Genomic DNA, 18,052 nt, shown 5'->3' on the forward strand with positions numbered 1-18,052 from the left:
TTTTTACAGAACAAGTAAAGGAATGTAATTATCAAAGTCCATGCTAACAATACGACTTTACGTTATTTTATTTTTCCAATTTATTATTTTATTCGATACGTTATGTACATTACAAAACATATATTTCAAGGTACATTAACACGAGAAAAAATGACAATAGAATTTGAATGTAAAAATATAGACATAGAAAAATCGGTAAGTGGTTTTATACAAATATTTAATGACATTTAGTAAAATGTTTGACCACAAAGTTAATGCTTTAAATGTTAATAATAAATTTACATTTATTGTCATAAAAATTTCTGTATATGTAAATCAATAGTTATCTTGTAATGTATTTAAAATCCTATGTAAGTACCTACTTATATTTATTACTTCTTCTTCTTCTTACCCTCATCCGTACACAACAGTTCATAGGGCACTGAATTTTGTAAGTACATACCAATGAGAAAGTTATATTTCGAAGAAAAAAAAAATATATATTTTCAATTTCACCATGCCATCACCATCATTTCCCTTTCCTCACCCAATGGTGCACAGGGAACTGCGTTATTAAGCCAAACGCAATGTATTTCTATCATATGTTACATGAAAACATTGCGATCAGTCCTACGCTTCAGGTGCCAATCCAGAAAAAAAATCATATTGCAGTTAAACAACCTATTAAATTAATATGTTAGTCCACCCGCCAGGAATTGAACCCGGGGCCTCGGAATGGAAGGTAAAGACGCCAACCACTACACGAAGAGGCGCACTTATATCTACTTGATTTCCTTTTTTGGGATTTTTACCTGAGAGTAGCTCAATCGTGTCGAAAACATCGTCCAAGGTTCTGGTTCTATTTCACACCTAGAACTTTACTGTGTTCTTTATCCGCCTGGACACAGAAAACTCAAGTAAAACTTATTTTTCAATTTTTGTATTTTCATGTTTATTTGACGCCACTATTATTTTTAAGAATGAAGATATCCCCGCATTATAATTTGAGACGTTACTTTTCCCTCCTATTTATCGTCGTAATAATGACCGAGATCAGCAAATAAAAATTTCATTCTTGAAATATAAATTAACATAAATGATACAAATAAATAAAAGAAAAAATATTTATGAAGAAAAAACAATTTAAATTCAAATGGAAGGTTAAGTGTTAAAACAACCTTTAAATTAAATATATTTGTTATGATTAGAGCACACATACGAATATGTTTATGTGTGCCCTGTTTCAAGATTCAAAATAAAAATATTAACACTGTAAAACTCTTTTCGTAGGTTACATAAATCATGAACGGGAAAATAACAATGTAATAGTCGTATGTCATAAGCTCAGAGAAGTAATAATATTGTGTGAAAAGTCACGAGAATGAACGGAGAATAGTGGGAAACAATTAAAAATCTCAATATAATTTTCACAAACACAGTGAAATGCATAAATTACAAAAATACAGGGTTTCTAATTTATTTTCAGACTAGTTTTTACACGTGGCTTCGCTCACGCGGTATGAGGGAGAAATTATTTAGGTTATTAATTAGTTGCATCGTTTATCGATAAGAGTTTTCGTTCATCAATAAGAATTTTTCCCGATGGAATGATATATTTTATCGGGATTTATAGTAGCTCGGTCTTCCAAATATCGCTATGAAAAACGGAGATCCGTTAGTCTATTGTGACGTAGCATCGTTATTCTGTTCACACATCCATAATCCTACTACAAAACCAAAACGAAAAGCAAACCAAACTAACCATAGATAAAGCAAGTCAATTATACAAAGTGAAAGAATTCATTTTAAATTCATTCCTTTTGACATCCCACCTTAACGCCTACTCATTTTCAAATAATGATGCTCATTGTTGATACATAGTTTTTTCATTAATTAAAAAATTAAATCGTAATGATAAATAAGTATCCTATTTTACTTCCCACCTCTACGGCTATCCCTATGCAAAAAAATATGTAAATTAGTATCTTTGTTGAGACGTGAATAAACACAAACAAACAAATAAACAAACACACTTTGGCATGTATAATATTAGTATGGATTATATATATAAATGACGGAATCGTATCGTATCGTACCGTTAAGGGAATTTTGAAATTTTACAAGGGATGTCATCATCATCATCATTCCATGTCCGCTCCCTAGTTGGTGCATATGGTGTCCATAAAAAGCCTTCCTGCGTCTCTATCGGCTGTTAGCTCCTGTGCGTCCTCCCTATCAGGTTCGCGTCCCGTAGTTCTGACATAAACTGCCAACGAACAGTCAGCAGCGGGCGTCCAGGACGTCAAAACCTGATGCCTTGTAAAAAGGTTAAGTCACTAAGGGCCAGCCAACCGTATTGCTTCCGCTTGATAAATGTTGTCACCGGAGGTTGCTGCGTCCGTTCTTTTATCACTTCATTCCTTACAAAGTCAAACCACCGCACACCCAGGATTCTTCTAAGACACCTATTCTCAAAACTCAGTATTTTGCTGTTTATGGCTCTAGGTAGAGAGGTGCCACGATTTGCATCTGCAGAAGAGAATAGGTGTTATGCAGGCGTTATATAGGCGGCATTTGGTTTTCAAGGTTTGCAAGGGACAAAGTGTTCGTATTGATCAAGAGACAGAAAAGATATAACATAATAATATATATCCGACAACTAGGACTTTTTAACAAGGTAAAAGTAAAAATCAAGGAGAATTCTTTCATTGTAAAATGATAGTTTCATTGACTGATAAAAAGTAAGGAAGTCGATTTTATACGAAACGATTTTACCATTTTAAAACGCCGTTCTTTCAAAATCGCGCCATTAAACAATAAAGAAATAAATATTAGATATAAGCAATCACTTTCTAAAATATTTTAAATAAAAAATATACTGAAAAGTTCGAATAGTTTTTTTTGTAATCCGTAAGCGTAAGGGCTTATAAATAAAATTCAAATAAAAATATATATATATAGGTATAATAAAAATATGCATATCCGTCATTCGACGGCATTAAAGTTTTCAGGGCGCACCTACGTAAATTTCAAAAGGAAAATTAATGATCGACAAAATAACGCATTTTAGGACACGAGGCTGCGACAAAGCTAGGATGCTCTTGTCTTGAGGTAGTAATTTTTATTTTTTTTGTCCAAGCTTAGATTTTATTCAGTTGTATTTTATTTGATTAGTACCTGTATTTATTTTAGGAAATTGTATTTACCATTGTTAGAATGGACTGCATAAGTCCGTCAAAAATAAATAAATAATTGAATTAACAAGCCGAAGGGAAAATAATGAATATATTTTTGCTAACCCTGCACAATGCTTTGGGACGTCAGAGGAGACAAGGACGAGTAGTGTCGCTAGAAGGAAATTGGACCGCGAAATAGACCGCGTGCGATAGTAGCCATAATAAAGATGTTACTTTATTGACAACATGGCTTCCGCCGTAGAGCCCACGCCACGATGAACATATTGCCAAACTATTTTTACTCAATTATGTATTATGACATGTGCATCGGAAGCTTGTCTGTGATATGTGATGGAACATACAGATAGCGAAAGCGGTTCGTTCATAAATTATACTCTTGTCCTAGTGGAAGGTTAACGCTTGTTTTCTTATGTCAAGGAATATAATGGTAAAATGGTCAACTTTGAGCGATCTTGGTGGTAAACGCGCATTTTAGGTTTAATAAAATGTGATATAATTGACTAGGAAGACATGTAATAAAAACATTATTCATAAATCACAGCGCTAATGTGTTAAGACAGATAGCCGCACATTAAAAAATAAACGTGTTTATATTTCTGTTTTGTTTTTTTATGTTTTTATAGTAATTTATATAAGTTTGATAATATTGAGTAGGTTTCAAAAGTAATAAATGAATTCATAGATATAATTCAATCATGTTATTGACATAAAAGTTTATTAAGTTTCATATTATCAAAGAAAATGTGTTTTGACGCCACATATTTGCAACCGTAAAGAGCAGAAACTTAAAATTGATGCTCTTTAGCAAAACAAATATAAAAATATTACAATGTTGCGGCTGTTTTGCTAATGATTATCTAAGTAAATGAAAGAGATAGAGTCAAATAGGTGATGGAATATTAGGTATGTAGATAGAGGCCACGTATGGGAATGCATTGAGTTCTGTAACGTTGTGTTAAATGGCCGCAATTTAAGTTGCGGCTATTTGCCTTTGCAAGCACATTAGGCAACGCTTGTCCACAATGTCAACAAGGCGTTCGAATTCATTTAATAAATTTAATCTTATTTTTTGGTAGGTATGGTGACTGAAATATACTTAACATTTAAACGGATGTAGGTAGTATGCGTGTATGGTCAATTGAGTAAAAACAATACGGTTTTTTGTAAAGTAAGACTTATACTTATATTGATGTTTTTTGTAGATATTTCTTGATAAAACTCCACAGTTAATTATTTAGATAAAATTATAAATGAAATTGTCAACAAAACTTCTTGGTTTAGTTTCACTTTTATTTAATTTTGAGCAACGAGCGCTTTCGCCAAGAAGGCATCTTCAGGACTGGTAAATTGTTAACAACGAAGATGCCTTCTGAGACGAAAGCGCTCGTTGGTCAAAATTAAATAAAAGTGAAACTAAACCAAGAAGTTTTATTGATAATTTTACTTATAATTTTATCTAAATTATTAAAACTTATACGTACTGAAAATCAATATCGATTAAATCTTTTAACCTACTCTTTTATTTTCGTAATAATTTACAAAGGGTTTATAAACGATACATTTCACGAAAATTATGTACATATAATCAACGAGTCAATGAGTTTTAAAGTTAGATAACTTAGAGCACATTTCCACAATACTAAAACAAGCGCATAAAATGACACTATTAAAAAAACACGTTCCAGGTTCAATTCCCGGTGAGAACACAAAATTTAAATGACATTTTTCTTAAGTCAGGGCGTTCTGTGTGGTAATTCGCCACTGTTATTGAGCCTTCGGGCCTATTGGGGTGCAAAAAAAACCAAAAAACATGACAAGCAAAAAATATATAATCGAATTTTTACAAACCCATTATTCAAAAACATCAAATAAAATATGTAGATACTCAGGAAGTATGTTCTCCTTTCTATTATATATTAATCCAATTTAAACAGAGCTAATAATATACTATGTAAGCGGTGCACAAAATGAATAAAAAATATTTATCTACAGGAAAAATAATACTACAATAACTAGCGGCAAGCGTGTAAGAATATCGGATTTCAATTACTGTTTAACAAACCGGCCCAGTTTGACATTAAATCCAGAGTGCAATTTACAAGTCGGATCATCAGGTTTTCAGGTACCTGCATACTTAGTTGTGTTGATTAAGGTATAGTGTTTTAGTATATTGTAAAGATGTAAAGTGTGCAGTAATATTTGGAGTCGAGCAGAGGCACAAAGCGACCAAAGAGTGCGTGCTCATTTTGACTTCCACAACCATCAGCTTTTAATGTCAGAGATAAGATTTGGTTGTGTATCCAACAGTTAGGTGTAATGCTGATGCGGAGTGAGTTGGAAACGGTAGTAAAACGAAAGTTAAATATTTACTCTTCACATTTCGGGGCTCGTCTTGCAATGGACGTGATTAAGGAATTAACTGAGTTTGCCAACAAAATAAGAGCGATTAGAGCGAGGAGACGGTTATTTGGTAAACTTTAAGTTTAATAAATTATAGCGTCACATGTGCACAACACATTAGCGGAGCATCTTCCGAAAAGTGTTATTTAAAGAAATCATAATAATTTAGCACATGAAAATAATGAAATAATCGTGGAATTTTGAATAAAGGTAGGTGAATTTAACACATAGCGAGACATAACCTGTTACGTTATTAACCTTTCCTTTACTGTCCTAAAAACACCCGCGCTTTACGGTGCTAAAGAAAATAAGAGATTTAAAAAGGGAAAAAATTGTATATTTATAGGGAATGGCTTTAATTAACCATAATTTAATTCAAATATGATAATATTTCAAATCTAACTGCTGAAAACATGAAAAAACCATTGGGTATCGCTAACGACTCGGGCGAAACGTGCACCCGCGCCAACTTCCCGAGAGCTACTAAGTAGCTAGTACGGGACTACGTGACTGGACATGTAGTGGACGTGTAACGCCAGGTGTTATTGGTATACTGTGAGTATACTTTTGATGATATTTGTAATTTATCCCCGATTTCCGATAGAATGCTTTTTTGTGCCTAATAAGTACTTATTATTTAATTACAAATTATTTCAGTTGATACGTAAATGTGCAATGGATATTACTGAAATCTGAAAATCTAAACCAAATATTTATTATATGTATAAAGATATTATAGTTATTAGACGCAATGTGTACTAGCTACACATCACCGGGGAGGGGGGGTTAAATTTACTGCATATACATAACCAGTTACCACTATCAATTGCTATCCCTAGAATCTTCAATTCTTACCAAAGAACATAATAAGCATTGGTAACATAGCTGCATTGAAAAAGGCCACAAGAGACGGCCGATTTTAATCAAATGGTAAATAGGCGAAACTTTTGAATATTCACTTTTAATTTTACTGTTTATAATATTGTGGTATGTATCGAATTGTTTTACATACTAGGCAACGTCTGAAAACAATTTTCCAATTTTTAAACTTGTTCTTGAACCAGCGTATTTTGAGTTTGTCCAAATGTTTGTAAAATAAGGCACTGTTCATCAATTGTGTGTAAAAGCAGCGTGTATAAATAGGCGAAAAAAGTTTTAAATAATTTTAAAAAAATGTAATAGTATGATTTCATAATATTTCATCCGCGTTATGGAAGTTTTTATGTGAAAATATATAAGATGTTATGTTAAGGGGTATTATTTTACGTGTAAATTGTGTATTTGAACATATTACACCGGAATGAGTATGTAAAGCCTGAGATTATGATACTAGAGGTATTATATGGCTTGTAAACCATTATTATACAATAAAGGGCATAGTATTTCAATTATATGCATTGTACATCCGATAAAATATAGAACATATCAGATATTTAGTTAAGTATACAGAATAAATTATTTAAAAAAACTTTCATAAATACAAGTAATATAATGTTTGAGGTAATCGTTTTGCCGCATTTCAATTATTGTTCTAGTATTCTCTTTTCTTAGTTAAGTATTCTGATCACTGAAAACCAATATAATGTCACGCAGAAAGCTCAGATTAGGCGAATGAGGACGACATTGAGATCTGGTAGATATACAAAGATTCAACACATAATATTTTGACAGTACTGAACATGCATTCGGTAGAGCAAAGAGTAATTTTAAATATAGTAGTATTTATATTTGAACTAAAAAACATATTGTTGCCCGAACACATGGTAAGTGTAATAGCAAAATTCATCGCTATCCTACGAGGGGAGGTGAAGGTTTCAGACTCCCCAAAAAAAGAATCCGGGCAACTCAGAACACTGCATCATAAAGGACTTAAGATTCGTGGGATGGCGATGGTTCTTGTTAAAAACAAACATCCATATAGATAAGAGTGTCATCGGAAAGCGTCTGGGTTTAATAAAAATGTTTTGTTTTTGAAATTATTTTTGTTTATATATTGTTTATTAGTTAAGATATAACTAGGTGTTTAAATTTTATTTGTAAAACTTTCTATAAATAAATACATTACATATCTTTAAAAAAAAAACGATTCTAGCTTTACGATTTACTCACTTGATGGCTGAGATGGGCATTTCGCTTTTTTTTTAAATAAAAGTAGCAATAACAGTTATCGTTTCACAAATTAAGTATTTTCGTGAAAAGGTTTGAAAAATAACAGTTTAGTGCAGTCTGCGATCAAAATATATACAACACTTGATCAACATTCAACGAAAAGTGAAAAGAAAAACAAAAAAAATCGTTGAAAATACATGGTTTTAATAAGGTGTTTATTTAGTTTTTAGGCTGTACTGGAAATTCTATTTTTTTATGTATGACTGTATTTTATCGGATGTGCGGCAAACTGAATTCCTCCTGAAATGCTCCTAAGTTAAAACACACCTCAATTAATTACACGCAAATACTCCAGTACTCCAAAAAGTGAAGACATAAACATGTTTTAGTGGGTAAGACACGAACTATGCGTGCATACGAGGACACATTAGCTGGGACGAAACGGCATGGCGCATGGCTGACGAGACAGGGGACAACGTTGGCGTTTTATCTCGCAAGATATTCGACTGGACTTTAGGCGCGAATTTGGCACTGTGCCGAGAGTCGCTAGTCGCTACTGAGCGTCCATTTGTACTACTCGGGATGCCAAAATAGCATATTGCGTTCAACATCGTGTTCCCATTGTAAAAAAAAAAAACATCCCTCGTGCGAACATAAGAGGGATAATATGTAACATAATATTTATGGTGTTTTTCTTACAAAGATTTGTGAGGAAAATTCGGTGTAATTTACGAGAAATGTATTTTTCGCGTCGGAGCGATAATAATGACACAACTAAGTTGAAAATTGACGTTATTTAGCAAAATGTGCGGAAAATTAATGGCATTATTCTTAAAAACATCTATGTGACCTAGAAATATAATTGCTGGCCTCGTGCTGTAGTGGTCAGCGCGTTTGAATACCATGCTAGTGGTCTCAGGTTTAAACCCCCGCATGGTTGCCATGAAATATTTATTTAAAAAGGTTTTTTACTCTATAATATTTTATAATCCCTGGACTCGCCGCACCTCATCGTAAGACTGATCATCTTACCTTCATGTAGCAAAAATGATTAAGATAAGCTGCGATTGGTGTACCGATGCAGTGCCCTATGCACCATAAGGTGCAAAAAGGGAATAATGAAAAGAAAAAAACGTCAATGCTATACTAAATGTTTTATTCAAATTCAATAAAAAATAGTGATCTATGATCATTATTCCGTTATTACTCGTGGAAACTAGATGGCACAAATGAGTAAACTTTAAGTTGCGTCTTTGTTTTTCAGGAGTGTGTGTAACTGTTTTCCTATAAAAACGAGGTTTTTTATTTGTGCCACTATCATACCCGGGACGCGATATATGAATTGTCAATCAACAGTATACTAGCGATACTATTATACCTGGGACGCGATATATAAATTATCAATCAACGGTATACTAGCGATACACGTTCCCGTTAAAGATTTTCCAAAATTTTCTGAAATACTGACACTGGTGTGCTTAATGACGTATAATTAGATAGACACGTTCAAGAGCGTAATAGATGGCATTTGGATATTTGCGTATACATATATCGTGATTTGCTCTTTTTTTCCAAATTGTTGAGGGCAACGCAATATTTGCTTTATCTAAGATGGAGATAGGAATAACGTGTCTATTTATAGTACATACGCTAATAGATACGCTATCCACTATTGCCTGTTCCTTAGATTGTTGGCATATTTTAAGACTTTTTAAATACATTTAAGACTCAATAAATAACCTATACGTGTAAAAGAGAAGAGACCATTGCAGGAGCCAGCTTAAAGACATTGCATCAATTTATACACTAGTAAGCGTGTTGTCCAGATGTTTATTAAATTTCATGTTTATGAATAAATTTTTAGTTTTTAGTATATTTCAAATATATACGCATGCTTCCACTTTCCATTGTGTTGTATCTTAACTCAACACAGGGCTCCTGGCCTCATAGAGTTAGGCATGCGTTATTATTTTTTTGTAATATATGTATTTGTATAAATAAATAAATTCGTAAAACGAACTCCTTTTCTAAACACGAGCATCTTGCTACATAGAGAACTAGAAACGTGAAGTGTATCGTTCAAAAATATTATCTATTTATTTATGCTTTATGACATCTTCATATATAATATCTATGTATTTATAAAATAATTTTGTAAAAACATTTTTATTTTAATAAGAAAACGCGTTTTTTTCTCTGGAGCAATGATAGATTGAATAGTATCTAAGCCTTACCTCGAAAGCTCAATCATCTGAATTTGTTACGCCTCCATGTGCTGGTTGAAATGCGTTTTTTTTTGCCAAATCCGTCGTTAAATTGGCTACAGTGATTTTAAATGTTCAAATTTCACTTTAATGATAATTTAATATGCAATGATAATTATTAAAATATTACAACTAAACAACGTAAAAAATGAATCAGAAATTAGTTATTTTTAAAAATGTAAGGAAAAGAACTTACCGTATATTATGTATTGTTATGTTGTGAGAATTGTATATGTTTGTTTATGCAAATATACCATATGATCAAAAATAAACGGAAATTTCTAATTTAAAATGCCCGCGCTGCACCAAACGGTATTTTGCAGTCACGTTGGCATCCCTGTTTTTGACAATCTTGTTTTGCAAAAGTTTGACGGCGATCGGATTTCAGTATTCTGTCAGCGTCTGTTTCAGTAAGTCGATTGTTGTGGGGCGATTTTTAAAATGGATAAAAAAATTGAAACGAGCGTGCCTCAATTTTGTGTTGGTAATAAAATTTCGTGTGCCGAATTATTGGAAATGTTGAATAAAGCCTTTGGCTAATCTTGCATGTCGAGAACACGGGACACGAATGGAATAAGAGGTCTAAAGACGGTCATGAATGCTTAGATGATTAAGAACATACTGGACGCCCAACAACGTCAGTTGCCGAAGTAAACATCAAATCGGCAAAGAAAATCGGGTTGGGAAATCGATGTGTACCAATCCGAGAGCTTGGTACACATATTGAGCATGTCATATGGATCGACAGATTATATTTTGACAGATGTTTTGGGCATGAAACGTGTCGCTGCCCGCCTCGTCCCAAAAACACTGAATTTTGTCCAAAAGCAGCGTCGAATTACTGTGGCTAAAGAGATGGTTTCCAACGCAGATAGCGACCCCACATTTATCAAACGCATAATAATTGGTGACGAGACGTGGGTTAACGAGTTTGATGTACCGACCGAACAACTATCTTCCAAATGATGCTTCGAAAATGAGCCAAAACCGAAAAAATCACGTCAAACTCGTTCGAAAATAAAGGTTTTATTGACTGTATTTTTCGATATTCGTGGTGTTGTACACTACGAATTCCTTCCGTTAAGTCAGACGGTTCATAAAAAAATACTATTTAGGCGTTATGCGCCGTATGCGCCGTTTGCGTGAAGCATTTCGTAAGAAAAGCCCGGATGGGTGGAGGGATAATTCGTGGATTTTACACCACGATAATACGTCATCTCATACAGCGTCGATTGTTTCGGAGTTTTTGGCCAAAAAATTTACTAATGTCATCAGCCAAACACCGTATTCTCCAGACTAGGTCCCGTCTTACTTTTTTCTTTTCCCAAGTCTAAAATTGCCATTAAGAGGAACACGCTTTGAGTTGATTGATGCCATAAAAGAGAATTCGCTGCGAGAGCTTAAGGCCATACCTTTGCAGGCCTATGAAAAGTGCACGGACAATTGGATTAAGCGTTAGCATCTATGTATCGTCGCAAATGGCGAGTATTTTGAAGGGGGTGATTTTTTATCATAAGGTATATTTGTATAAACAAACATATACAATTCTCACAACATAACTATACATAATAATATACGGTAAGTTCTTTTCCTAACATTTTTAAAAATAACAAATTTCAGATTCATTTTTTACGAACACGTTAGATGGTTTATAAAGTGTCATTTTTTCGAAGAATTGCCCTAAGAACGCGTCAAGGAGAGAATTTCGCATTGCTCATATTCGTACACAAATATTTAAGTAAACACAAAAACCAGTCATTGACATAGAAGTGCTGTAAACGTATTTACGTTTAGAAATTTGTACGTGGAAAATATTTTTTTTGCAATATTATTTGACGATTTTTGATGTTTCGTATCGTGTTCATGGTGATTTCATTTATCGTTAGTGTATTTTACTTTTATACGGTTGTCTAATATTTATAATTATTTTTATTACTGTAAAGTATATACTCATTTATATTTCAACATTATTACAATAAACATTTTTTTTTTTAAATAAACAAGTTTTCTTTCATTCATCATACTTTCATCATTGACGAATTTGTAGATTTTTTTAAAGTATAAATGTTTTTGAAAAACAATTAGGTACAATCTCTGATAAATTTACAATATTAATACCTACAGTTTGACACAGTGCATTTCGCGTTCTAAGTTACTGTTTTACATGATTACTAAAAAATAAAGTAAATAATTATATGGGTACACCTACACTCATATATTATACCCGGTTATAATAGGTTTTCATAAAATTATCACTGAACTTGATTGTAGAATACATACATAAAGCTCCCTAGATTATCATATTTGGATATAACAAAGTAATGTTAGTAACGTTATACTATCTAGTCCCGACTGTCTAGAAATGTATGGAGATCCGAATCATTTGGTTTACTCATCGTGCGTTTAGTGCATCAGCATACTAATATGCTACAATGTAACAAAACTACTACATACTTCCACGATTGGCTTGTGTCCAAGCACATACCATATATTTTGTACATCTACATGATAATCCAATATTTCACATAATAGTGGAATTCATATACATATTTTTTTACTATTCATTTTATTTATTTATTCATATAAAGATACATATTACAAAAAATATTTTTTTTTTTTTTTTTACATTTTTTACATTTTTTTGCACCACAACAGGCCAGGAGGCCTAATTACAGTGGTGAATTACATCACAGAGCACCCAGGCTTGAGAAAAATCACATTTTAATTTTTTTGTGTTCTCACCGGGAATCGAACCCGGAACCTCCCGTGCGTGAGTCAAGCGTCTTGACCACTACACTACGGAGGCCGCCGATAATAACGTATCCCTAACTCTATGAGGCCAAGAGCGCTGTGTTGAGTTGGGATACAACAAAATAAAAAGTGGGAGCATGCATATTATTCAAGAATACTCCAAATAAAAATTATTACATAAACATAAATTTCAATAAACATCTGGATAACACGCGTAATAGTACTATTCAGGGGTCGGCACTCGAAGTGTTGAAGGGTCGGCACCAATGAAAAATTCTATTATTTTGTAAATTTAGATTTTTTTAAATTTAAAAACTTCAGTATATCGTAAAAACATTTCAATTTAAAAAAAAGTTTTTGTTGGATGTAGCCACCTTTAGCGCGGATAAAGGCATCGAGTCTGTCCAAGGAGGATTCACACGCCGCACGAATGTGGGCTGATGGTATTTTGTCCCATTCTCGGCGAAGAGCAATGTTTAAGGCGTCGACCGTCTCATATTTTTTAGCTGATACTTTGGCCTCTAGAATGAACCATATGGAAAAGTCCATTAAGTTTAAGCCCGGGGAATATGGAGGCCACTGTTGTGATGAAATGAAGCTGGGAACTTTTTCTTGTAAAAAACGTTGGTTATGTGAACCGACTTAATAAAACATAAGTGAAAATATTTCTACACACAAGAAAAGCGTTTTAGACCGAAGATCTTCGTATAAGAGTTGAACACATACTTGAACAATTTTTAATTTTCGCACATAATAGGGATATTTTACTTTTTGTTTACATTTTTAAACTAAGAAAGGTCTATGAAATACTGTCCAGTAAAAAAAAATGCTAATTATTAGTAGTCAAAAAAATATTTTTTAATTTGTAATTTTTAATTCCCGAAAAAACAGCCATTCCATTGGCCACGCCCCTAATAGGTCACGAGTCATGTTTATTTGTTCCGGGCCATTGAAATTTGTTTAGAACATAATCACGAATCTTGACATCACAACTGCCAAGGCCAAACACGTCGCGTTTTTCTACCCAAGTATTTTTTATTAAATTATTTTTTTATTTTTATGTATGAAAACATTTCTCCAGAATATTCATGTTGATTTCGTAAATACAATTAATTATTCTAAATGCATTTCATATATTTTTACCGGAAATCATAGTATATGATATTTCCCTATTGACGAAAATAGGGTTACTTCTGAACATTTGAATTTCATTAACCGAAATTTTAATTGAATTTAACTCTAGTGCTTTCATGTCGTTTCGCCTGTGGTATTTAATATAAATTTAACATCTTAAATATGGATTATTATCATTATTTAAAATATGACTTTACAGACGCCCTCGCCATCAAAACACAAATTCAATAATCATGAAATAAACTCCATTTATTCAAATATTTTAACACTACTTCAATTTAATATTACTAATATAATACTTATTTAAAATCGGTACATACTTTGACCAACTTACACTCGTCTATTTTTGGTAAGTCGGAAGATACGAGTATTCAGAATCGGGTTGTGGTCCCGTGGCTAGAGTCGCGGACTCACGGAATAAAGGTTCGTGCCCCAACTCGATACCCATTTTCTTCCCATTCCTAAAGTGAGTTATTTACCACTCATTAAAAAAAGCCCCCGAAATTGAAATTTTTGGGTAAACTATACGACGCAAATAATTATTTTATTTTTAAAAAATGATTAAAACAAAAAGGCCTTATATTGTACTAAATATTGTACAAAAAGTTAAATAAAGAACTACATTTATAGAAACAGAGATTTAAAACGGGAATATGGTCGTCTAGGCAGATTTAGTGGTCACTTTACAGCCTAGACTTCCATATTCTCATTTTTCAAATGTTTTCCCTCCATGTTGCAATAAATTTAAATCTCGTTAACTCCCTAAGGAGTGAAATCCACCCTGTTTTCAAATATTTGAGCATACTCAAAACATTGTTCGATACAAAAAATAAAAAATATATATGATAGGTTCAACGCAAACTATGTTAGATTTAGGGTTGCATTTTTAATCCTCCATAATTTCAGCACGTAGTACAATGTTCAAGGTAAGGCATGTATGGATTATGTTCCGAGAAAGTTTGTGGAATCCGTAATCCTACCGGGATTGGAGCGTGCCGTGCCCATTATCGGATTTCAGAATCAGTTAATTCTATTATCTTGTTGTACCACGGATATTATACATATATACATACATGTATAGTGTATGGGTACTTATTCTTTCTACATTTATCTACGTTTAGACACACGCAATAGGTAAATTAGCTTTTAAATAGACCATTGAAAAGAAACGAATAAAAAGGTAATGTATCTGTAGATGTTTTATTTTTTTATTTTATATTTGAAGCACTGACTTTGTAGTTATTATAATAAAATAAATATAAAACAACTTTACAATATTTGAGTTTGTCCAAATGTTCGTAGACAAAAGACTGGATTTCACCCCCTCGGGAGTCATTAAGATTAACAAATTACAAACATAGGCAAAATGGTGAATGTTACACAGTGTTTAAAGTGGCCACTTAAACCAGCCAATGACAGGTCATAAGCCCTGTAAATGCTTAGACTTCCATATTACCTTATTTAATGTATTCTCTATCCCTGTTGTAATTTGTTAAAACAACTTTGTTTTTTACCACTTATATTTTATTTTTCTACCGGCCGGCTTCAAAGCTACACAAGTTTCATTATCAAGGTATAATTAAATAGTTCATTATTTAATTATACCTTGATAAAGAAGCTTCCGTAGCTTTGAAACCGGCCGATAGAAAAACAAAATAAGTGGTTAAAAACAAAGTTATTTAAATTGCATTGTTTTACTCTGTTTTCTTACTTTAAAAAAATATTTCTTTAAACCATTTTTATCTTGTTTTGTATAGTTTTTTCTTCTTAATTATATTTTTAAAGCATCAAAAACAAAATAATATATGTTCATTATTTTATACGTATACAGTATTATGTCTGAGCACCCGATGACAAACTATTATTGAATAGTTAATCGGGACAAAATATGTTAACAATACCCGACATCACATTCCTCGACATTTAGTTGTGTATAACATAAGTATTTTTAAATTCAAGTTTATATGTAAAAGCTCTATATACCCTCTCAAAAACCGCTGTTATTTGAAATTAATTACGTGAGTTTGTATTTTCATTTTTAACGTTTTTTTTTGTACATATTTTGACCAGTCTGTTTTTTGGTTGGCTGTAAGATAAGATATAGCTTTTTACAATAAGTTCGCCAAAGTACATACCTTTAAAGTTAAAGATTTAAAGTAAAAAATCAAAATAGTGAGTAAGTTAGAATATTTAATTTGGTAATGTATCCAAAATAAAACCAGTTTATTGGATTGTAATTATACTTTATTTTTTATAAAATATACAAAAGGTATATTGTGACGCGTTTCGTCTTGTTAGGACATATTGTCTGCATACACAATAAATAAGTTAGAATATTCCTAGAAAAAAAAATGATATTTGCATAAAATTTGGTTGATTACATGATTCGTACTATGCAACCGATGAAGACAAAAAACAGTTACAAATATTTCGATTCTGGAAAAATAAACATTTTAATATACATTACAGCAAAGATGTATCCAGAGTGTAACTAGAGTAAACAGTACCAGAATTGAAATAGTGCCTATCTACTTTACGCACAATTCTTAGAGGAAGAGTTAATATAATATGTATTATGCAATTATTTTTTTCTGATAGGTAAGTACCTACCGACTTGTACGTAATAAGAAAAGAGCTGAAAAACAAGACAGCCAAAAAAATCATAAAATAAAATAAAACGCCAAAATAATTATATATATATTTTTTTAATTTAGGGGTTATTATTTTATTTAACTTTTTGTACAATAACATTTGTACATTGAAGGGCTTATTGCCAAATTTCAATTTCTTTTAACCAACTTAGCAATAAAATAAAAGGTGTTATTTATTTCTTACTTTCAATACGAATGCGAAAAACATATATGTACATACATAAAAGTTATTTTTTCCAGATATACATACATTTTTAGAAATTTTTAACGGGAATCGCAGCAACATTAATGGGGATGGACTTGTTAGAAACTTTACTCGTTAGACGCCCCCAGTACCTGGGCCGCGATTATAAAGGCTATAGATCTACATTGGTACATACCGATACGGTATTCTTAACTTCAGTACTATCTTTATTTACCTTGGCATGTTTTGCCGACTTGTCATCTCGACATCATATGATCGAATCCAATCATGAATGACCCCGAAAATTTTGTCCGCGTTCCTTACTTCGTTAAAATTTAAAATAGTTCTCATTTACATTTTAAATAGGCTTCTGTGATAAAAAGTAGCCACTTCAAAGCGATTATAAACTCCAAATAATCCCAATTCAAGCAAAAAATGCTCGCTTGAAGATGATTTTTATATGACTTTTGACAATTACCAAAACGGTATGCTTAACGATCGTCTGTATTTATCTACCGAGCGATTACAAAGCCGGCTCCTTTAACGTTTCGATACTACACTCAGGAAGATAGTAAAACAGATGGAAAAAGTATAATAAATAAATATATTTATTATGGTGGCCACATTTTTACGCCTTTCCGAACGACTTTTTGTCAAAAGTTAATTTTCTACTCGTACACTGAAAACTCGCAAAGCTTTATTTGCAATTGGTATAAATGAATACATGCATTTTATTTTCATTCCTTTCCCACATCGATCTTCACAATGAAAAAAAAGTGGAGTCTACCCACTTTGTTTCTCTCGGAACGACTTCACAAACTTTTTGCAACAAACAGTAATCATTATACAGCAATCGATTATATAAGAGTTTAGCTGTGTTCCGGAAGTCAGGATAATCCCGGAATTCCGGGAGGGTTGGCAACCCTACTAGTACCCCATGGGATACGTTTAGCTATCATCAAGTGTTGTACGGTGGGACCTCAGAGTAATAAGGCGACACAGCTGTAGGTGTAGAGACGGCATTTCGCTCTATTGCATGGAAGAAAAGCGTTACAGTTTTTTTATTTAACAACAAAGTGTAGCGGACGGTTTCGGTTTGCGATGGCGATCAACGACCCGAGTACCTGCGGCCCATTGTTTCGCTGTAAACTATAACTAACTTCATGATTGATAATCCTACAATTATTTTTGTCCGTGTGGGCGGCTCTACAGCTGCGGCGCTTATTACTCCGAGGGTGGGACACTGCAATATGGGCAAGGCGCTGAAAGGGGAAAGCTCAGAGGAAAACTGAGTATGAGATCAGACCAACTGACAGTTGAAAACAAACTACTTAATTTTAATCACAAACAAAATAGATTAACAAATTACAACAGGGATGGAGA

At 32.7% G+C, this 18,052-nt stretch overlaps 1 protein-coding gene across 1 annotated transcript in view; it reads right to left on the minus strand.

Annotated features, from left to right (window-relative positions):
• Nucleotides 1-18,052, minus strand: part of LOC148277014 (uncharacterized) — a 168,764-nt gene that overhangs the window by 138,670 nt on the left and 12,042 nt on the right. The gene's annotated exons all lie outside the window — the stretch shown is intronic.

Source organism: Micrasema longulum, unplaced genomic scaffold, assembly GCF_059751315.1.
Source record: "Micrasema longulum isolate JH-2025_06_02 unplaced genomic scaffold, ASM5975131v1 h1tg001106l, whole genome shotgun sequence".
NCBI lineage: Eukaryota > Metazoa > Arthropoda > Insecta > Trichoptera > Brachycentridae > Micrasema > Micrasema longulum.